Source organism: Malaclemys terrapin, chromosome 5 (genome assembly GCF_027887155.1).
Source record: "Malaclemys terrapin pileata isolate rMalTer1 chromosome 5, rMalTer1.hap1, whole genome shotgun sequence".
Taxonomy (NCBI): domain Eukaryota; kingdom Metazoa; phylum Chordata; order Testudines; family Emydidae; genus Malaclemys; species Malaclemys terrapin.
Window position 1 is genome coordinate 57818888 of NC_071509.1, and position 17645 is coordinate 57836532.

Here is a 17645-nt window from a genome sequence, read left to right on the forward strand (position 1 = left end):
AAAGTGATTTCTCCACAATATCAAAATGCTAGTTGGACAAGCTTCTGTATGCTGCCCCTCCAGTGTACCCGCTATTAGCCTTTTGTCCCCTCAGAAATCATTGATAACATTCTATGAATCATTTAAGATATATTTTCCAGCAGCTAATATCCACTTTCCCAGCGACCCACGCATTACCACTATACCAAGCCTAGCAACGGGTGTGTAAACTCTTTGTTTTCCAAGAAGAAATGAAACAGGCGGAAATTGAATTTAGAACATACATTCTTATGTACTTTCAGCAATGGAGTACTGTGTTGCCAGTTATGCTCACTGTTACATGACCGCTTTAGCCTGTCAATCCAGGATTTTTGAAACCCATAGTATACTAGGCTACATTCTAAAGAATAGAGCAGAAATACAATAAGAATATTATGAGATAGTTACAGGCAGCATGGAGAATTGAAAGCAATCTTTTAGAGAATACAGAATGTTTCTTCCGTGTTTCCATTAATCCAGTTTAACAAAGAACTAAATTTCTCTTCCCCCTCCCCATTTAAGTACTTTGAACTTCTGATTTGCAGTCCAGTATCTATACTTATGAATTCCACCATAGCAGATTTGTATATAAATGTTCACAACTCAGAGCAAAAGGGCACATACACCTCCCCCAACACATATGCATTTTTCCATTAGCAGCATGACCGGCTGAACAAGCCCTGCCCTATACACCTTCATCTGCATACAAGTAGTATGATAATAAGGGAAAATCCAGTAGTACATTTGAGTAATGGCAGTATAGTCCGGATAGCGAAGGCTGACCACTGGATACCATTGTATAAGGTTTCATTTCCATGCAGTCTCAAGGATTATTAAAGAAAATTAAAGGCTTATCTAAGCTATTTGTAAACAGAGACCTAGCTAAAAGGATACTATAACCTTGGATTACATGGAGGCAAGAATTTTATATCTTCTTCTTCGGCTAGCCTGCAATGTGAGGATGTCTGCCAAGGGGGTTCATTGGTGGGTTTTTAAGTGGCTGAGGAGCCCAATTTGTGCCCTGCAGATTTCCCCACAGAAGCGACAGGTGTAATCTTGGACGAGACATAATTGTTGGCTGTTGAGCCTTTTCTTTTTACACACACACACACACACACACACACACACACTTTAGCACAGAAAAAGAGAAATTGTCTTTCCCCCAAAATCTGTGCTCTTGGCAGAGTGTGTAAGAGTAGCATGGGGGTTATAAGTGTACTACTGGCCCAACTACTTAAGTATTACAATCGGAATCCCTTGAAGTTTTGTAGCGGTCAGATTTCTACATCTTTACAGTTACCTTTCATTTATCAAGAACAAAGGAGGTTGAGTAACAATGATTAACACTTGCACTCTGATTTTAGGCACTGTATCCATTTGGAATTCTGCAAGCAGGGGCAGCGAATTATATGAGCTGTGGTGCCAATGCATGCTCCAGCAAATTCAGGGCATGGGCTGGGGGCCCGGCTCCACCAATGTTCAGAACCAGGTCTCCCCTGGAGCATCCCCTGGCCCCGCCTGCCACCTCTGCCTGCCTCCCCCGGAGCGTCCCTGCCTGTGCCCTGGGCAGCAAGCAGCTGCCTTGCTACTCCGTGCTGCACTCCCTTGCCAGCCGCTGCCGGCTACAAAACGGAGCAGTGCTGGTGGCAGACTGAGGAGGGGAGGAGATGCACATGTGATGGCAGCCCTTCCCTGCCCCCACCACAGGGGAGGCGAGGGGGCTTCCCGGTCCCTAGGAGCACGTGCAGTGAGTGTGCTGCCAGGGGGGAGAAGGGGGCCCCTCCTCCATAGCTCACTGCTGCTGGCAGGGAAAGGGCTAGGGGGAGACTGTGGAATCCTCCTCTCTGGCCCCAGCCCTGGGGCAGCCTGCTGGCACCCCAAACTTCCCATATCCAGCCACACCCCAGAGCCCGCACCTCCAGCCAGAGCCCACCCACCCCAATCCTCTGCTCCACCCTGAGCCTCCTCCTGCACTGTGAACCTCTCACCCCCGGCCCCACCCCACAGCCCTCACCCCAACCCTCTGCCCTAGCCCTGAGCCTCTCCCACAACTCAAACCCCTCATCCCCCCACACCCCAACTCTCTGCCCTAGCCCTGAGCCCCCACCCCCAAATCCTCAGCCCCAGCCCAGAGCCTGCACTCCCAGCCACAGCCCTCATTCCCCCATACCTCTGCCCTAGCCCTGAGCCTCTCCTACACCCCAAACCCCCTGCCAGAGCCCTCACCCCCTGCACTCCAACCCTCTGCCCCAGATGAGCCCCCTCCCACAACCTTCATCCCCAGCCCCAACCCAGAACCCACACCCCCAGCCAGAGTCCTCATCCCCCCACACCCCAACCCTCTACCCTAACCCAAACCCCTCATCCCCAGCTCCTGCACCCCAGCCCTGAGCCCCCTCCCACACTCCAAACCCCTCAGGCCCACCCTATTAATTTTGTTATGTGCACCGATATGCAGGTGTGTGTAGGGGGGGGGGAGGGGATGGGGGGGCGGGACTTGGACCTGTTCTGGGCACCACCAAAAATTAATACAAACCTGCTGCCCGTCTGCAAGTGAACTATCAGTGAAGCCACATTATGTAACAAACAGTTGTGTAAAGTGAGTATTTACATAAATTAGCTCTATCTTCAAAAGACTTCAGCAGCTTGCCAACTCCATTCATCTGCCTGGGATGGTTGCTGATCAGAATTCATTTTTAAACTGAGCTTTTTATCTTCAGACAGACATTGCCACAAACTCAACTGAAGAAGCTCTCTGTGTAAGCTTGAAATCTTGTCTCTCTCATCAACAGAAGTTGGTCCACTAAAAGATACTACCTCATCCACCTTGTCTCTCTAATATCCTGGGACTGATATGGCTACAACACTGCATAATTGCCCCAAATGGACAAAAATTCCTGATTATTGCTTGCAACTGATCCTGATTTCACATGCTACTTTAAGAAGAAAGTTGTCATTTACCAGCATTAGGAGGAATAAAGACAGATTTAAAAGAACCCTAAGTTACAATAGCCTTTTCCTTTGGCAATCCAAGCTAAATATTTTAATTTTTTTCCATATCATATCACCTGCAAGTCACTGAATATATTTGCCTGGCATAGTTATGTATTTTGAGGGAAGGGTAAGTAGTGATGGTTACTGTCATTAAAACAATACAAAGTATCAGGCAGAGAGCCAGTGGATAACATCACTGGTACAGCTGCACGCAGAACTCTGATCTCTGTTTATAGCATGGTGGTGAGAGATATAACTGTGAAGCAGTCATCGCTAACATGGATTATTTAATTTGAGAGCATCATAGCAAAGTGTTTCAAATGATCTATTGTTTTGGTTCTTCCATTACTTTTAACACCCATCCAGCTTCATTATTTGAATGGTCCTGATTATTTATTTGTCTCTATTTAGGTAAAGAAGCAGTCTTCACTTGCATATTAACTAAAGCATCCATACATTGCCTTGGACACTTGGTGTTTTAAACTGCCACCTCAAGTATTTTGGACGATACATACTGTTTAATAGAACAGAGGAAGTCAAAGAAAACTCCCACACCTTTAGTGAATAGCCACATTAGTTCCTGTTCAGCCAGTTTGTAATTTGGATTTAAGAGATGATCGTAGTACTAGAGTTCGGGATGTCTATGACAAAAAGTAACCTTTGGAAGTTGCATTAGTAAATCTCTTACACTAAGGTTATAATTTTCTAGGGTTGCAGATTTGACACTACAGGAGCAATCAGAAAAAAATCTAAGGTAAGTGAATACATCCTGAAGTTCACTCTTGAACACAAGTGATTAGTGAGAAGTGGAAGTGCCATAATAGTCATCAGATGACCAAGAGCTCACACTGAAATTTGAGATAATCCGCAAATGCACATTTGTGGAAGATGTTTGAATGAATGAGATGTATACCATACAGATCCCACATAATGCAACTTTACTTTATTTCCAGTGTCCAAGAGTTGTTTAATAGAGTAGGAGGGTGTAGGTTTGTGGGCAGGAAGAAGTGGGCAAGATAGGCATATATTAGTCAGTAACAAGAAACATGACAGAAGACAAATCAATCTGAACACCACACAGAGAGTTGCATATGATTTGAGTTTAGGCACATGCTGTATTTTCACTGCCACAGGTTCCCAACTGTTATCCCAGCTATTTGCCAACATTGCAGTGATTTAGAAACCAAATACCTATTTGCTATATATGTATCTTTTGTGTTTGCTTTTTGCAAACCTTCATAGGAGTGACGTTTTCTTTACATAGGTTTTGTGAAAAAAGTCTAGGATTTTATTGGGTTCCTTACAAAAATAAATTTCAGGCAGAAGCAGTGCAGCAGCCATCCTAAAATTGACATACCTGACAGAAGTGTTCACTTCTGAGGGGGTAGAGACGTTAGCCATGGAACTCCTCTGAAAGGCAGGTAACAATGAGGATAGAGTGGGCACCTCAAAATACTGGGCTCTTCACAAGTGTGAGCTGGAGGCCTTGATAGAGGTAACATTTACCAGGAGGTAGAGCAGCCACCCCCAGAACAGCAGCAGCAGGAGGAAGGGATTGGGTGCTCTTTCCCTGAAGAAATCCAGGACTTTTCCTCTGCTCAAAGCGTGCTGTAGAAGGTAAGGTGACCTTGGAAGAAGGGGACTCACAGCAGCGCAGTGTGTAGCGCTTAGTGAAAACACTATCTTTGCTGACGGGAAAGCTTCTTCCATCAGTGTAGGCACTTCACCACCCCCAGAAGCTTTAGCTATATTGATGGGAGAAGCCCTCCAGCTGATATAGCAATGTCTACACAGGGAGTTAGGTTGATCTGTCACTCGGGCAGGGATTTTCCACACCTCTGAGCAATGCAGTTATACAGACATAAGTTTGTAGAATAGACCAGGACATGTACTGCCTGTTTTAATTGGATGAGAAAGGTGAAGCCTAGCCTCTCCCAAGCTACAATGTTTTCAGTCACAGTATAATCCCTGACTGTTGTCTTGAGAGAATCAACAATATTCCTTCTCCATTTTAGAGGAACAGAAGAACCATATGATCAAGGTGATCAACCAAAGTAATAATGCATTGAACAGTGCATATGAAACAGTGTTTCAAGCAATCCACTGATTAAAATTTATCAAAATTTTAAAACTAGTAAATTCTTAAATTTTTAAGTTGTTTGCCAACAAGACGGGCAAGACTTCAAATTGTTTGGGGCTAGTTTGCACAGCCCTATTCCCTACCATGTTAAAACACGATTAAAAAGTATAGAGTTCTTCAGCATATTATCTGGAAAAAGTAATATAAGAGGCACACTGTGAAAAAGAGCCAATTAATTCCCCAGCCTGATGTAGAAAAAATTATTTATTAATTCAGATGCTCTAGGAGAAGTTTGTTCAACTCAAATGTTTTGCTTATTCAAATTGTGTTTAAAGTTAGATTTGAAGAATACATTTTCATTAACTGGAGGATGCTCTCTTTTGGTAGAGCAAGCTTCATCATTAAAAATAAATGAATACAAAAATGCCCATTTAAGCTTCTCCTACACTTCACAGCCCCTTATCAAGTACACTGCCTGAACAAGTGCATGCTTCACAATTGTCATGTTTCACTGCTCTTTCACTGTGTTTCATTGTTTCTCTCTCCTTCCCTCCCCAACATAAAGCACTTCCCACCACAGTTCCATACATCAACCATGCTAACACATTACATTCAATAAAAGATTGAACTATGCATGGTTACAAATCCACAGAGCTCAGATGTAACAGTAGATAAATGCCAAAAAACCCAGAGATGAAAGGAAGTGCTTTCCACTTATCCATTAAGTCAGTTCAATTTCATTTGTAACATTAAGGCAATATTTTTTTAAGCCTTTGAGACACAGCAGTTATTATAGGGAACTAGAAGTAAAAATATACTTTACTTTTCAGATAGACAAATCCATTATTGTTTTCTGCCACTTAGGAGTGCCAATCACTCTCCACAATTTTCCACACCCTACCCATTATTATAAGGGGAGCTGGTATCAACCCCTATACTTAGGTTGCCTAACATTTTCCCATTTCCCTTGCAGCCTTTTTTTTTTTTTTTGGGGGGGGGGGAACACTCATACCTCCATTGTTCACAGCAAGCTTTTCTTGCCCCTTTCTTTCACACCACCCAGATCCAGTACACATCTCCAGCACTGTATCCGATCCGTCTCAGAGGCATTATGTGGGGAAGGAGGTCAAAGAGACAGGCTGGGCCAGGCTCCCTTCAGCCACCCTCTTAATCTAGCACTGACAAAAGTAGCTCATCTGCTCCACCTCTAGGATAACTGAGGGCCTGACTTTTGAATTTTTAAATGTTTGGGACTGACAATACTGGAAAGCAAACAAACTATTTGGCTTTATTCATGGCATCTTGTTTCCAAGAAAGGAGTTGGGAAGGAAGGAAGGAAGCATGAAGCTTAAGAGCATGAGGAGCCTCGTATTCTGTTTACTTATGGAGGTTTTTCAGATTTTGGCAAGAATTGGTTCTGCTATACTTCCTCACGGCTGTATCCCATGGGGTGTACAAGCTTGGGGATATGACTACTGTTTTTGAACAGTGTTTCTCAATTAGTGGGTCATGGCTCTCCGAGTCACAAAAGGCAACCAGGCAGGTCACAAGGCGTTGAAGAGATTATCATCTAAAACAAAGAAAATATTACACCCCCATATACCTTTCAAGGGTAAGAATTCTCTGCCAACTCCTCTCTAAACACATCCAAATTATATAGGCTTATTACAGATACTTTTTTTGGTTTTGCTCTTTGATAGCAAATGTAAGGGAGATGTTAAAGTTTACTTCATTTAAGGTGTTGGCAACCTGAAAAGGTTGAGAAATGTTATCTTGGAATATCATTCCCAAGGTTCCAACTAAGCATTACACACTAAAGTGTTTTCAGGATTGTTCCCTTCTCAAATGAATATTGCTTACTAGAGGTGAAAAGTGAATCAGATAATCTGCAGCAGCCATTATGGATTTTACATTAAGAAGCTGTTGTGAAAGCCAATGACTCTTCTTCCTTACACAGAGATTCAATTCATGTTTTCAATGCAAATAATTTAAATAAATGCTTACAAATTATGTATTGGATCCCCACATTATAAAATCTAAATTTGCCCTCCATATATATCATACCATAATAACTGAACTTACTCAGCTATTGTGCCTAAGTCATAGATGTTTTCATGCAAGTATTTTTCAAGCCTCTCTTCTGGTCCCAGTAAGAGCCAATGTATGCAGTGTTAAGTATATTAACTCATTGATTAATTAAGGACTAAAAGCTACCAATGTTATGACTTTGAAACCAAAAATCATTTTCTTCAGGAAATTATGGTCATTTGCTGGTTTACTTTACTTAATTCTCATGAGGATCCACTACTGTGCCAGATTTATAGGTGCTGAGAGAGCTCCTTAACAGGCAGTAACCAAAAGCAAGACACTAGCATAGTGAATTAGGTACATCTTAATAGGTTTGTTAATGGGAATGAGAGGAAATTACAACAGCAAGTACTTAATATGAAATTTCATGTTTGTATGTACTATTTAGTTGCTATTTTGAAGTTTATTTTTACATTTAATGCTGAAATGAGTCTTACCTGAAGACTTCTTTCTACCTTCCTCTGACCCACACAAGTGTGCTGGATCCAGATGTGCTCAATTTTTTTCCCACTGGGTAAAAAATCCTATAGCATAATTAATACTTTCTATGAATTTTAATTTTTTGCTCAAGCTGAGTGTGATGCAGTGTATAAGAAAGGTAACCACTTATATCACTGTTACCACTGTTACACAATTTCCATAAATCTTATACAAAGCGTATCAGGTAAGGTGTCAATGGAAAAGTTAATCTATCAAATACGATTATGCTAGCTAAATCCAAGTATCATCTTTGTATCTGAAATTATGAATATTGGCTATGTACTTGCATCTTACACGTGTTGTATTCCTGGGTAAACACCCCGCCCCCAATAGAATTTACATCAAGGCCAGTCAGTTATTTTGATAGTCAATTAAGGACACTCAGCTCACAATGGGCCATTGAAGAAATTCATCCTTCCCAGTAAGCCTTTCCTCTAGATGTCTCAGAAAGAATATGGGCAATGGCTGCCTCTGTGAGTCAAAGCATATAAGGGTATAGGATATTCTCATGTGACCCTGGACTCCTCTTGCGCCAATAATTTTCCAATAATAGTCTTCATTTCCTGCTTCATTTCTCTAGTCTGGATTATTAACAAAAAAGCTCTAAACAAGGACTGATGACCCCCAATCTGTTTGGGTGATTCCAGAGAGACTTTTGCAAGCTAGCAGTTTATTCCCACTGCTTCAAACCTGATTTAAGGACTTTGCAATCACTTGTATGTATATGATCTAGTAACCATTTATAATTCTTCTTTTCTTTTATTATTAAACCTATAGTTTTTAGGATTGGCATATGTGTGGGCATTGGGTAAGATCTGAGTTATATATTGACCTGGCTAGGTGGCTGGTCCCTTCAGATTAGAAGGACCCTATAGCTGATGAAACTGGTTTTCAGTAACCACTCATCAAAAATTCTAGTGTCTGGGGGTGAGCCAAGGGCTGGAATGCCTAAGGAGACTGCATTTTGAGTTCTTATTAACCACTGTGATGATACAGATGTTCACTACAAAACACCCTTTTAGTTGAATAAGCTAAAATTGCCACTGTACACTGGCAGCAGAACATTAATACCGAGTTACATGTTCTTGCTGCTCTTGGACCAGCTGAGATTAGACATGTTGACCAAAATCATCTTGGCCCGCATACATGGGCGATTATGTTCAAAGAGCAGGTGTTGTAACACCTCATGTAAATAGAGAACCTCAAAAGGAGATCATATATTCTACCCTCTTCTACTCAAGGCATTACAATGGCAGGACCGTTGGTCAAGAGTGCACCAAGCATAATATGGGATGAAAAGAGGGAAAACTCAGTGTGCAGCTTCTGGCAAATTAGAGATTGCAAAAATCTCCATTCATTGAAACAGCTAATAAAGATGTTTAAGATCCCCTGGTAATGTCCATGTGTTATGTGAGTTAATATAAAAAGAGCACTGAAGTTAACACAGTGGTTATCGTTTCAGAAGTACCATTATGTACTTTGGGCATCATATATAGGACTTCATGTGTCATGGAAGTCACGGATTCTGTGACTTTCTGTGACCTCTGTGGCTTCTGCATTGGCCGGTGTAGCTGACCCCAAGGCCGCCCAAGCAGCTGACCGCAGGGACCAGCTGCTCAGGCAGCCCCGGGGACAGCCACACTGGCCACCGCTCAGGTGGCCCCACAGCCAGCCATACCAGCACTGCTGAAGCATCCCTGGGGCCAGCCACACCAGCTGCTCTCAGACAGCCCTGGGCAACTGGCTACGGGGAGCACCTGAGCAACAGCTAGTGCAGCTGGCCCAGGGGACTGTCTGAGCAGTGGTCCTGGGGGCAGCCGGAGCAGCTGTGGGTGGGCAGCCCCCAACAGTTGGTGCCACTGGCCCATGCCCGCCCCCCAGAACAGCACTCCTCCCCCTGCCAAGATTTAGTCAGGGGTATATAGTACAAGTCACGGTCAGGTCACTGGCTGTAAATTTTTGTTTATTGCCCATGACCTGTCCATGACTTTTACTAAAAATACCCAGAACTAAATCATAGCCTTAATCATATATAATGAAAGTTGCTTAAAAGGATATCTCTATGTTCAATTAAACCATGTATTACATGTACCTATATGCATTTTAACTTGATTTTATCAGAACACTCCCTGGTCTTATTCCCTCCTTTTATTAAAAAGAATAAAGTACTAAAGTTAGTTATGGGAAATATTTTTTTAAGAAGGGGGACTAATGATGGGGGGGAGGGGGAGTCATTTTTCACAAACAAAATAGTTTTTAAAAATGCCCTCATCTGACCAAGAAAGAATCCCACAAGTTGAAGATTTTGTGAATTCTGAAAGATGTGTGTTTAATTATAACATTTGTATCTACTATCACAAAACAGACTGGGATTGTCAAGATTTAATAGCATATCACCCATTTTAGGAGATATTGTGAATGGGAGGGCTCCACAAGGCAATCAAATACCGCAATTAATTACATAGGAAAATATTAGGAAAGTAATTAACGTTCTTGTCATGCAATGTAGCAACCAGCAGCAAAGGGAGATAGCACCATACATCCAAGCAGTTCTCTATGGACCGTTAGCAAGTGCTTGGTGAACCACCAATGGAGAAAATAAATGCTTTATCTATCTGCTACACTGTTTTGCAAAACTTGATTAGAAGTTACTTTTGTATTCTTAGGGTATGTCTACACTGCAATTCAAAGCCTGAAGCTGGCCCATGCCAGCTGATTTGGGCTCACAGGGCTCAGGCTGCTGTTTGATTGCAGAAGAGCTGTCCAGGCTGGAGTCTGGGCTCTAAAACCCTGTGAGGTGGGAGGCTCCCAGAGCTTGAGCTGCAGCTGACGTCAAAACATCTACACTGCAATGAAACACACAGTCCTGCAGCCTGAACCCCATGAGCCTAAGTCAGCTGGCACAGGCTAGTTGCAGGTGTCTAAGGCCTGGTCCCCACTTAGTCCGGACTTCGGACTAAGGTACGCAAATTCAGCTACGTTAATAACGTAGCTGAATTTGAAGTACCTTAGTCCGAACTTACCGCGGTCCAGACGCGGCCGGAAGTCTCCCCCCGTCGACGCCGCGTACTCCTCTCGGCGAGCTGGAGTACCGGCGCCGACTGTGAGCACTTCCGGGATCGATCCCAGAACATCGATGGCGTGCCGCCGGACCAGCCGGTAAGTGAAGACTAGGCCTAAGAGAACACAGTAAACTGCCATAGAGTAACTGTGAAGGACAGTTAACAGTTTCTAGTAAACACCTCTTACTGTTCAAGAAATATTCAAATAGTCCTCCACCTCAGACACAAAGGGTTCTTGAGTTGCAGCTTTCAAAGGACCAATGATAATGCTGAGTCAGGTTTATCCCATGCTATTTTGGAGGAGTATTGCAGTGGAGGAGGTCTTATTCAGTTACAGACAGAAGAGTAAGTGAAGATCTATCTTTTGTATTTGCAGGAGAGCTGCATATTTCAGAGGCAGATTAACCCATGTAAGATTGTTTATTTGCTATATCTTGTTCCAATATATCTTGTATTACAGGTGAAGAAAAGTTAGCTTGCACCCTTAGCTTGTGAATCGAAAAAAAAGAAAAGTGACATAACTAGCTTAATATGACTAACCTGGGCCCTTGGAATGAAGAGATCTACATTTTAAGTTTCAGTGTTTAGGTTTCCAGGCTGTGATTTTCAAAAGGAGGCTGACTTAGTACCCAAATTCCTTTGAATTACTACTCCTTTGAAAATCCTAGCCTCAATCTCCATGACCACTTATCCAGAAACATATTTAACTGCTAAAATTGCATAAAAGGAAAAAAAAAAGCTATGTACAACAACCATCCCCTACATGAAAGCATGGGATGTTCCATCTAGCAACACAGTAGTTACGGGAAAAGTTGCCTCTTAGTATCATGAGTATCACCACCTGCATACCTTAATTAAGCTGAAATTACCCTAGGAAAAAAGAGATACAGGACAATCTAGAATATGGCAGTTTGCTTAACAAGCTCAGCAGCAAGATTAATTTGTTATTATAAGACAAGTAAACAGGCTAAAAGTAAATTAAGTTTTAAAGAAGGAAATTTAAGGCTCAAAGTTTTGTTGAATGTGTGCTGCAGGAGTTTTCAGTTGTTTGTGTAAGATGACAGCTGTCTAAGACAAGACAACACAAAGTGCACATACCACATGAAACTGCTATCTGTTGGTTCTTCTACACTGCCAAATTTAAGCTACTAGGCCCTCAAACCATGCACATTTTAAAAAATGTATTAACGAAAAGTGTGCTTACAACTATAACTTTGAACATATGTTCATAATGATCACATCAATGTCCAAAATTGAGAATCTATCAGACTCTTTGGCTTTCTAGTTCTAAACTGTGCTTGTAGCATCCTGCATATCAGAACTTCAAATACTTACCTTAAATCAGCTTAAGTGAGTCTTAGCGTAGTTCAGTTCTATCTATTGAACAAATCAGCTTTCTACTACTACTGCTGCTGTTAGTGTTAGTGTCATAACTATAAAGGGAAGGGTAACAGCTGTCCTGTGTACAGTACTATAAAATCCCTCCTGGCCAGAGACTCCAAAATCCGTTTCCCTGTAAAGGGTTAAGAAGCTCAGTAACCTGGCTGGCATCTGACCCAAAGGACCAATAAGGGGACAAGATACTTTCAAATCTGGGGGGGAGGGGGGGGGAAGGCTTTTGTTTGTGTTCTTTGTTTGGGAGTGTGTTCGTTCTCGGGACTGAGAGGGACCAGACATCAATCCAGGTTCTCCACATCTTTCTAAACAAGTCTCTCCTATTTCAAACTTGTAAGTAAATAGCCAGGCAAGGCGTGTTAGTTTTCCTTTGTTTTCTCAACTTGTAAATGTACCTTTTACTAGAGTGTTTATCTTTGTTTGCTGTACTTTGAACCTGAGACGGGGGGGGGGGGGTCCCTCTGAGCTCTTTAAGTTTGATTACCCTGTAAAGTTATTTTCCATACTGATTTTACAGAGATGATTTTTACCTTTTTCTTTAATTAAAAGCCTTCTTTTTAAGAACCTGATTGATTTTTCCTTGTTTTAGATCCAAGGGGGTTGGATCTGTATTCACCAGGGAATTGGTGAAGGTTTCTCAAGGCTTCCCAGGGAAGGGAATTAGCTTTTGAGAATGGTGGCAGCAGACCAGAGCTAAGCTGGTAGTTAAACTTAGAAGTTTTCATGCAGGCCCCCACATTTGTACCCTAAAGTTCAAAGTGGGGATACTGCCTTGACAGTTAGTTAACCATAATATCTTACGAGTGTTGCTCATACACCTCATACACAAGTGCTGGGTCCTGACTTTCTCAAACAAAGCCTGTTAAAAGCCAGACGACTTTGAATGTCATGCTAGTTTTCCCATGTAGGTTTTAAATCCTTTCCCTCTCACATGCTGGGGGGTGGGGTTCATTTCTGAAACCTGCAGGGTGTATAGAGTCACTTTTTCACTTTTTAATTCAGGAAGTTGCATTAAGGTATGCTTTGCTGAAAGTAAGATTTAGCCACTGTGATGTAGTATCCACCCTACCCAGAAGTGGAAGGGGTTAAGGGAGGTCCCGGGGTCCTACCATATCCTATCCCCAGGAAGGAGCAGTGGAGGGGAGTCCTCCAAGCAGCATGGAGCACAGTCAATTAGAGAAGGGCTGCAGGGAACAGCCAATCTGGGGCCAGCAGGCCCATTAAGAGAAGCTGCAGAGCAGAGCAGAGACGGGACGGTTGCTGCAGGGAGCCCAAGGAGTGAGGACTGTGTTCCTAGTATGCTGCAGGAAGGTAGCACCTTGGACAGAAAAGCTGTTGGTAGGGACTGGGGGAGCAAGAGGGAGCTTCTGACTGGCTGTTGTGACTGGGTAGCTGAATGCCCAGAGGTAAGGGCAAAGAAGGTATTGGGGCTGTGGGAAAGCAGCCCAGGGAATTGTAGCAGCATTGAAGGAACGTAAAGAGGCCCAGCAGGAGACTGCCATCTACAGGATCCCTGGACTGGGACCCAGAGTAATGGGTGGGCCCCACTCATCACTGAGGAAGTGGCTGGACTATTGCACAGTGATACCTCCTGCATCTGGAATGGGTGACAAACAGAACGACCTAGCCCGAGGGCTGAGTCATGAAGAGGACGTGATGGTTCCTGAGGCTAAGAGAGGGGCTGCAGATGGCAAGTCAGAGTAATGGTGTGCAAACTGCAGATGGTGGTGTCGGCTTTGATCTAACCTCCAAAGTGATCAGGAGGCAGCACCAGCCCAGCGGTGAGTGGTGCACCCCATGACAGGCATCTTCCAAAGGTAAGTGAATCAAATAGACCCTGCAATTCTGATACTTCATGGAAGTTAGCAGTTTGGATCTCACTTTAAGACCACAATGAGTAAGAGTAATGGAATGATGCCCTAGTGTAGCACTCCCATAATTGGTAGGGGGATGGAGTACCGAAGAAACAACATTTATGTGGGAAAGAACGTTTAACAATCCCCTACAACATTATACATCAAGATGACTAGTATCTGAAGTTTTCCAATCACTACCCATCCATAGGCGGCGGGTTATATTCTTTTGTGGTGCCCGAGCTCCAGCAATATTCAGGCCTGGGGGCCCAGCTCCAGCAATATTTGGAGCTGGGTCTCTCCCCTGGCCCTGCCTGGAGCAGGCCCCAGCCCCCGCGGGTCTCCCCCCCGCCCCGCCCCTGCCTGGAGCAGGTCCCAGCCTCCACCTGCCACCTCCCCCACACGTCCCCCCACCGCAAGTCTCCCCCTCCCCCTCCCACGTCCCTGCCCGAAAGAAAGCAGCGCACACCTCTCCCATGCCTGCTTATGCTGCTGATGTAGCACATTCCTACGCGGAGCCCTGCTCCCACCAGCAACTGCTGTCTGCTGCCCCAGGGTCCTAGTACTCCCCATCCACTAATGGCAAGGCAGGCTGCCCTTACCCTGCCCTAGCCCTGAGCCTCTCCAATGCCCCAAACCCCTCATCCCCAGCCAGAGCGGTCATCCCCCCGCACCCTAATCCTCAGCCCCAGCCCTGAGCCCCCTCCTGCATCATGAACCCCCTCCTGCCCTCAATCTCCCTCCCAAAGTCTGCACCCCCTCCCTTTGCACTGCCTCCCACCCCCAAACTCCATCCCAGAGCCTGCACCCCTCCTGCACCCTAATCCTCAGCCCAGGACCTGCACCCCAGACCTCCTCCCCTCCCTCCCAGAGCCTTAGGCAGGTTGAGGGGGCAGAGTTTGGGGGGGATGGTTTCTGGGCACCACCAAAATTTCTACAAACCTGCCACCCATGTACCTATCTAAAAGGAGTACTTGAGAATGAGATCTGAAGTCAGTCTTCCCAGCTAAAGACTCACCAGACTATTAGTAGTCATTGGGGAGGCAGCTAGAGCCTATGGGAAGAGTCATTTGAGAAGGCGATAACTACATAAGTTTATTTATTTATTTTTAAAAACAGTGATTGGCAAAACAAAACAAAATACAGGCTAGTTTTGTCCTCCCAACCCACTTTTCCAAACTAGGTTTTACCATCCCTAATAAAGAGCTATGATAATTAAAGAAATTCTCTCAACTAGGTCAGTAGGCAAATAAATGTGAAGGGGAAAGGGGGCTGAAAAGGTATGTGAATGGAAGGGCAGAGTGAGAGATGGGTTTTCTTTCCTGTAAGTTTATCTGATAGTCTGTCTTAACTTCTCTCAAAAACTGATGTGTCATGTCAAGAGACTTGTTTGTACGAAGCTGAAACTCCAGTATTAAGAGTTTCTCAAGGGCTGGTCTACGTGACAAAGGTAGGCTGGCTTAACTCCATCGCTCGGGACTGTGAAAAATTTCACACCCTGTGCAATGTAGTTAAGCTGACCTAACCCCCAGTGTAGGGTAACCAGACAGCAAATGTGAAAAATTGAGACGGGGGAGGGGGTGGGAGTAATAGGAGCCTATATGAGAAAGACCCAAAAATCAGGACTGTCCCTATAAAATCCGGACATCTGGTCACCCTACCCCAGTGTAGACACCGACAAAGAATTCGTTTATCAACCCAGTTACCACCTTTCAAAGAGGTGGATTTACTACAGCGATGGACAAACCCCTTCTGTCACCGTATTAAGTGTCTGTACCACAACGGCACAGCTGCAGCTGTGTCACTGTAGCATTTCTAGTGTAGACATAGCCTTATTTTGGGAATAGGGCTCTTTAGTGTTCATGAATCTTAGAAGAAGTGTAGGACTGGGAGGGACCTCAAGAGGACTTATTATCTAGACCATCCCTGACAGATAAAGATTGTCTAACCATTATTAAAAACCTCCAGTGATGGAGATTCCATAACCAGGGCTGGTTCTAGCGTTTTTGCCACCCCAAGCAGCCCCCCCCCCCCCCCCCAAAAAAAAAGCCACGATCGGCGGCAGTTCTACCGCCAGTTCATTCTACAGTGGCAATTTGGTGGCTGGTCCTTTGCTCCGAGAGGGAGTGATGGCCCCGCCGCCGAATTGCTGCCAAATGGCTGGACGTGCCGCCCCCCCTCTTCATTGGCTGCCCCAGGCACCTGCTTGCTAGGCTGGAGCTGGCCCTGTCCATAACCTCCCTAAGGTGGAAGAAACCTATTTCCATACTAAGCAGTAGGAAGGCTAAAGACACATGTTGACAATTCTATATTGTGAGAACCTATTAAAGTTCGCCATTTTATATCAAATTTCATGCAAAAGATGAAAAAGGAAATTTGAAGTTAAAATTTCTGGCATTTATTGGCCAAGATTGCACAGACCTTACCTTCAATTCAAAGGCATCTCTTGGTCTACCACATCTGATCAATTTCAAAATTTCAGGGAAAATTCTAGGCTTCAGTGGTTAGAGCCATATTAATTATGGAGAAAATCAGAACAAAAAGGGGGAAAATGGGGGACACAAAGCCCCTCTCATCTAATTAACACAGCCACAGCATCAAGCTCCTTTGCAATTGTCTATAGATCAAATTGGTTGATGCACCCATTAACATCTTTGAGCATAAAATATTCCTGTTCATCCTCTCAGATGACACCCCGGATGACACTCCCAGATAGAAAGAGGTATGGGGGCATGCATTGGTGAAGACAAAATGCGGAATGGGGGCATGCACACAGGCCTTGGCATGGAGAGAATAGGGCATCCTGATATGGAGGCCCCCAGAGCCTCTAGCATGAGGGAAAGAGTGGGGAAGTTTCAGGAAGTCTCCGGAAGAGGGGGACAGGAAGATGGCACACAGGGAGCTTAAGGAATGCATGGAACCCATGATGTGTGCAGTAAGCTCGGCAGACAAACTATGAAGCGCGCAACCCCAGTGTACTCTATTGCACCTTTGACTCTGCTGCACCTAGCTGATGAAGTTGTGTGAAGAGTACCCTAAAGGCAGGTCTACACTTAACACTGCCTCCAGGCAGCTGTGCTGCTGAAGTGCTTTAGCGAAGATGTTCCAAGAGCACTCTCCTGTCGGCTTAGTTAATCCACCTACTGCCAACATAGCACTGTCTACTGGCAGTTAGGTTGGTATAAAACAATGTCGCTCATGGGTGGGGATTATTCATTATTAAGCCCTGATCTACACTACAGAATTAATTCAGTATAACTAATAAAAGTAAAGGGCAGCAAAGAAAGCACTTGCTCAATTGTGTATAACACTGAAGAGACACTGTTGCAGAAAGCTTAATTACATTTTTTAAAACTGTAAGTTAGATATAAGCAGTTGTGACAGATGGGGAAGCCATTTCCTGACAGTTAATGGTTGGAGAGAGTAAAGGGCCCAAGGAAAGCTAAGCTCATAACTCGGTTGGTTGGTATCTGCCAACAAATGCCTATCCTATCAGTCACTACTGGAAAATAAGGCTTCATTTAATGCTGTTCCTGCAAATAAGGAGAGCTATACACACTGTTAACTTTGACAGACTATTTACAACTTTCGGGTCCTATTTTCACATTACTTTCCAACTTTTCAATAATGATGATGCTGTATCTGAAACAGACACACAGAGGTGATTTGTGTTTT

General features: G+C 44.0%; 1 protein-coding gene across 8 annotated transcripts in view; it reads right to left on the bottom strand.

Annotated features, from left to right (window-relative positions):
• The window catches only part of MTUS1 (microtubule associated scaffold protein 1), a 213705-nt gene that overhangs the window by 20280 nt on the left and 175780 nt on the right, over positions 1–17645 (bottom strand). The window lies entirely within an intron of this gene.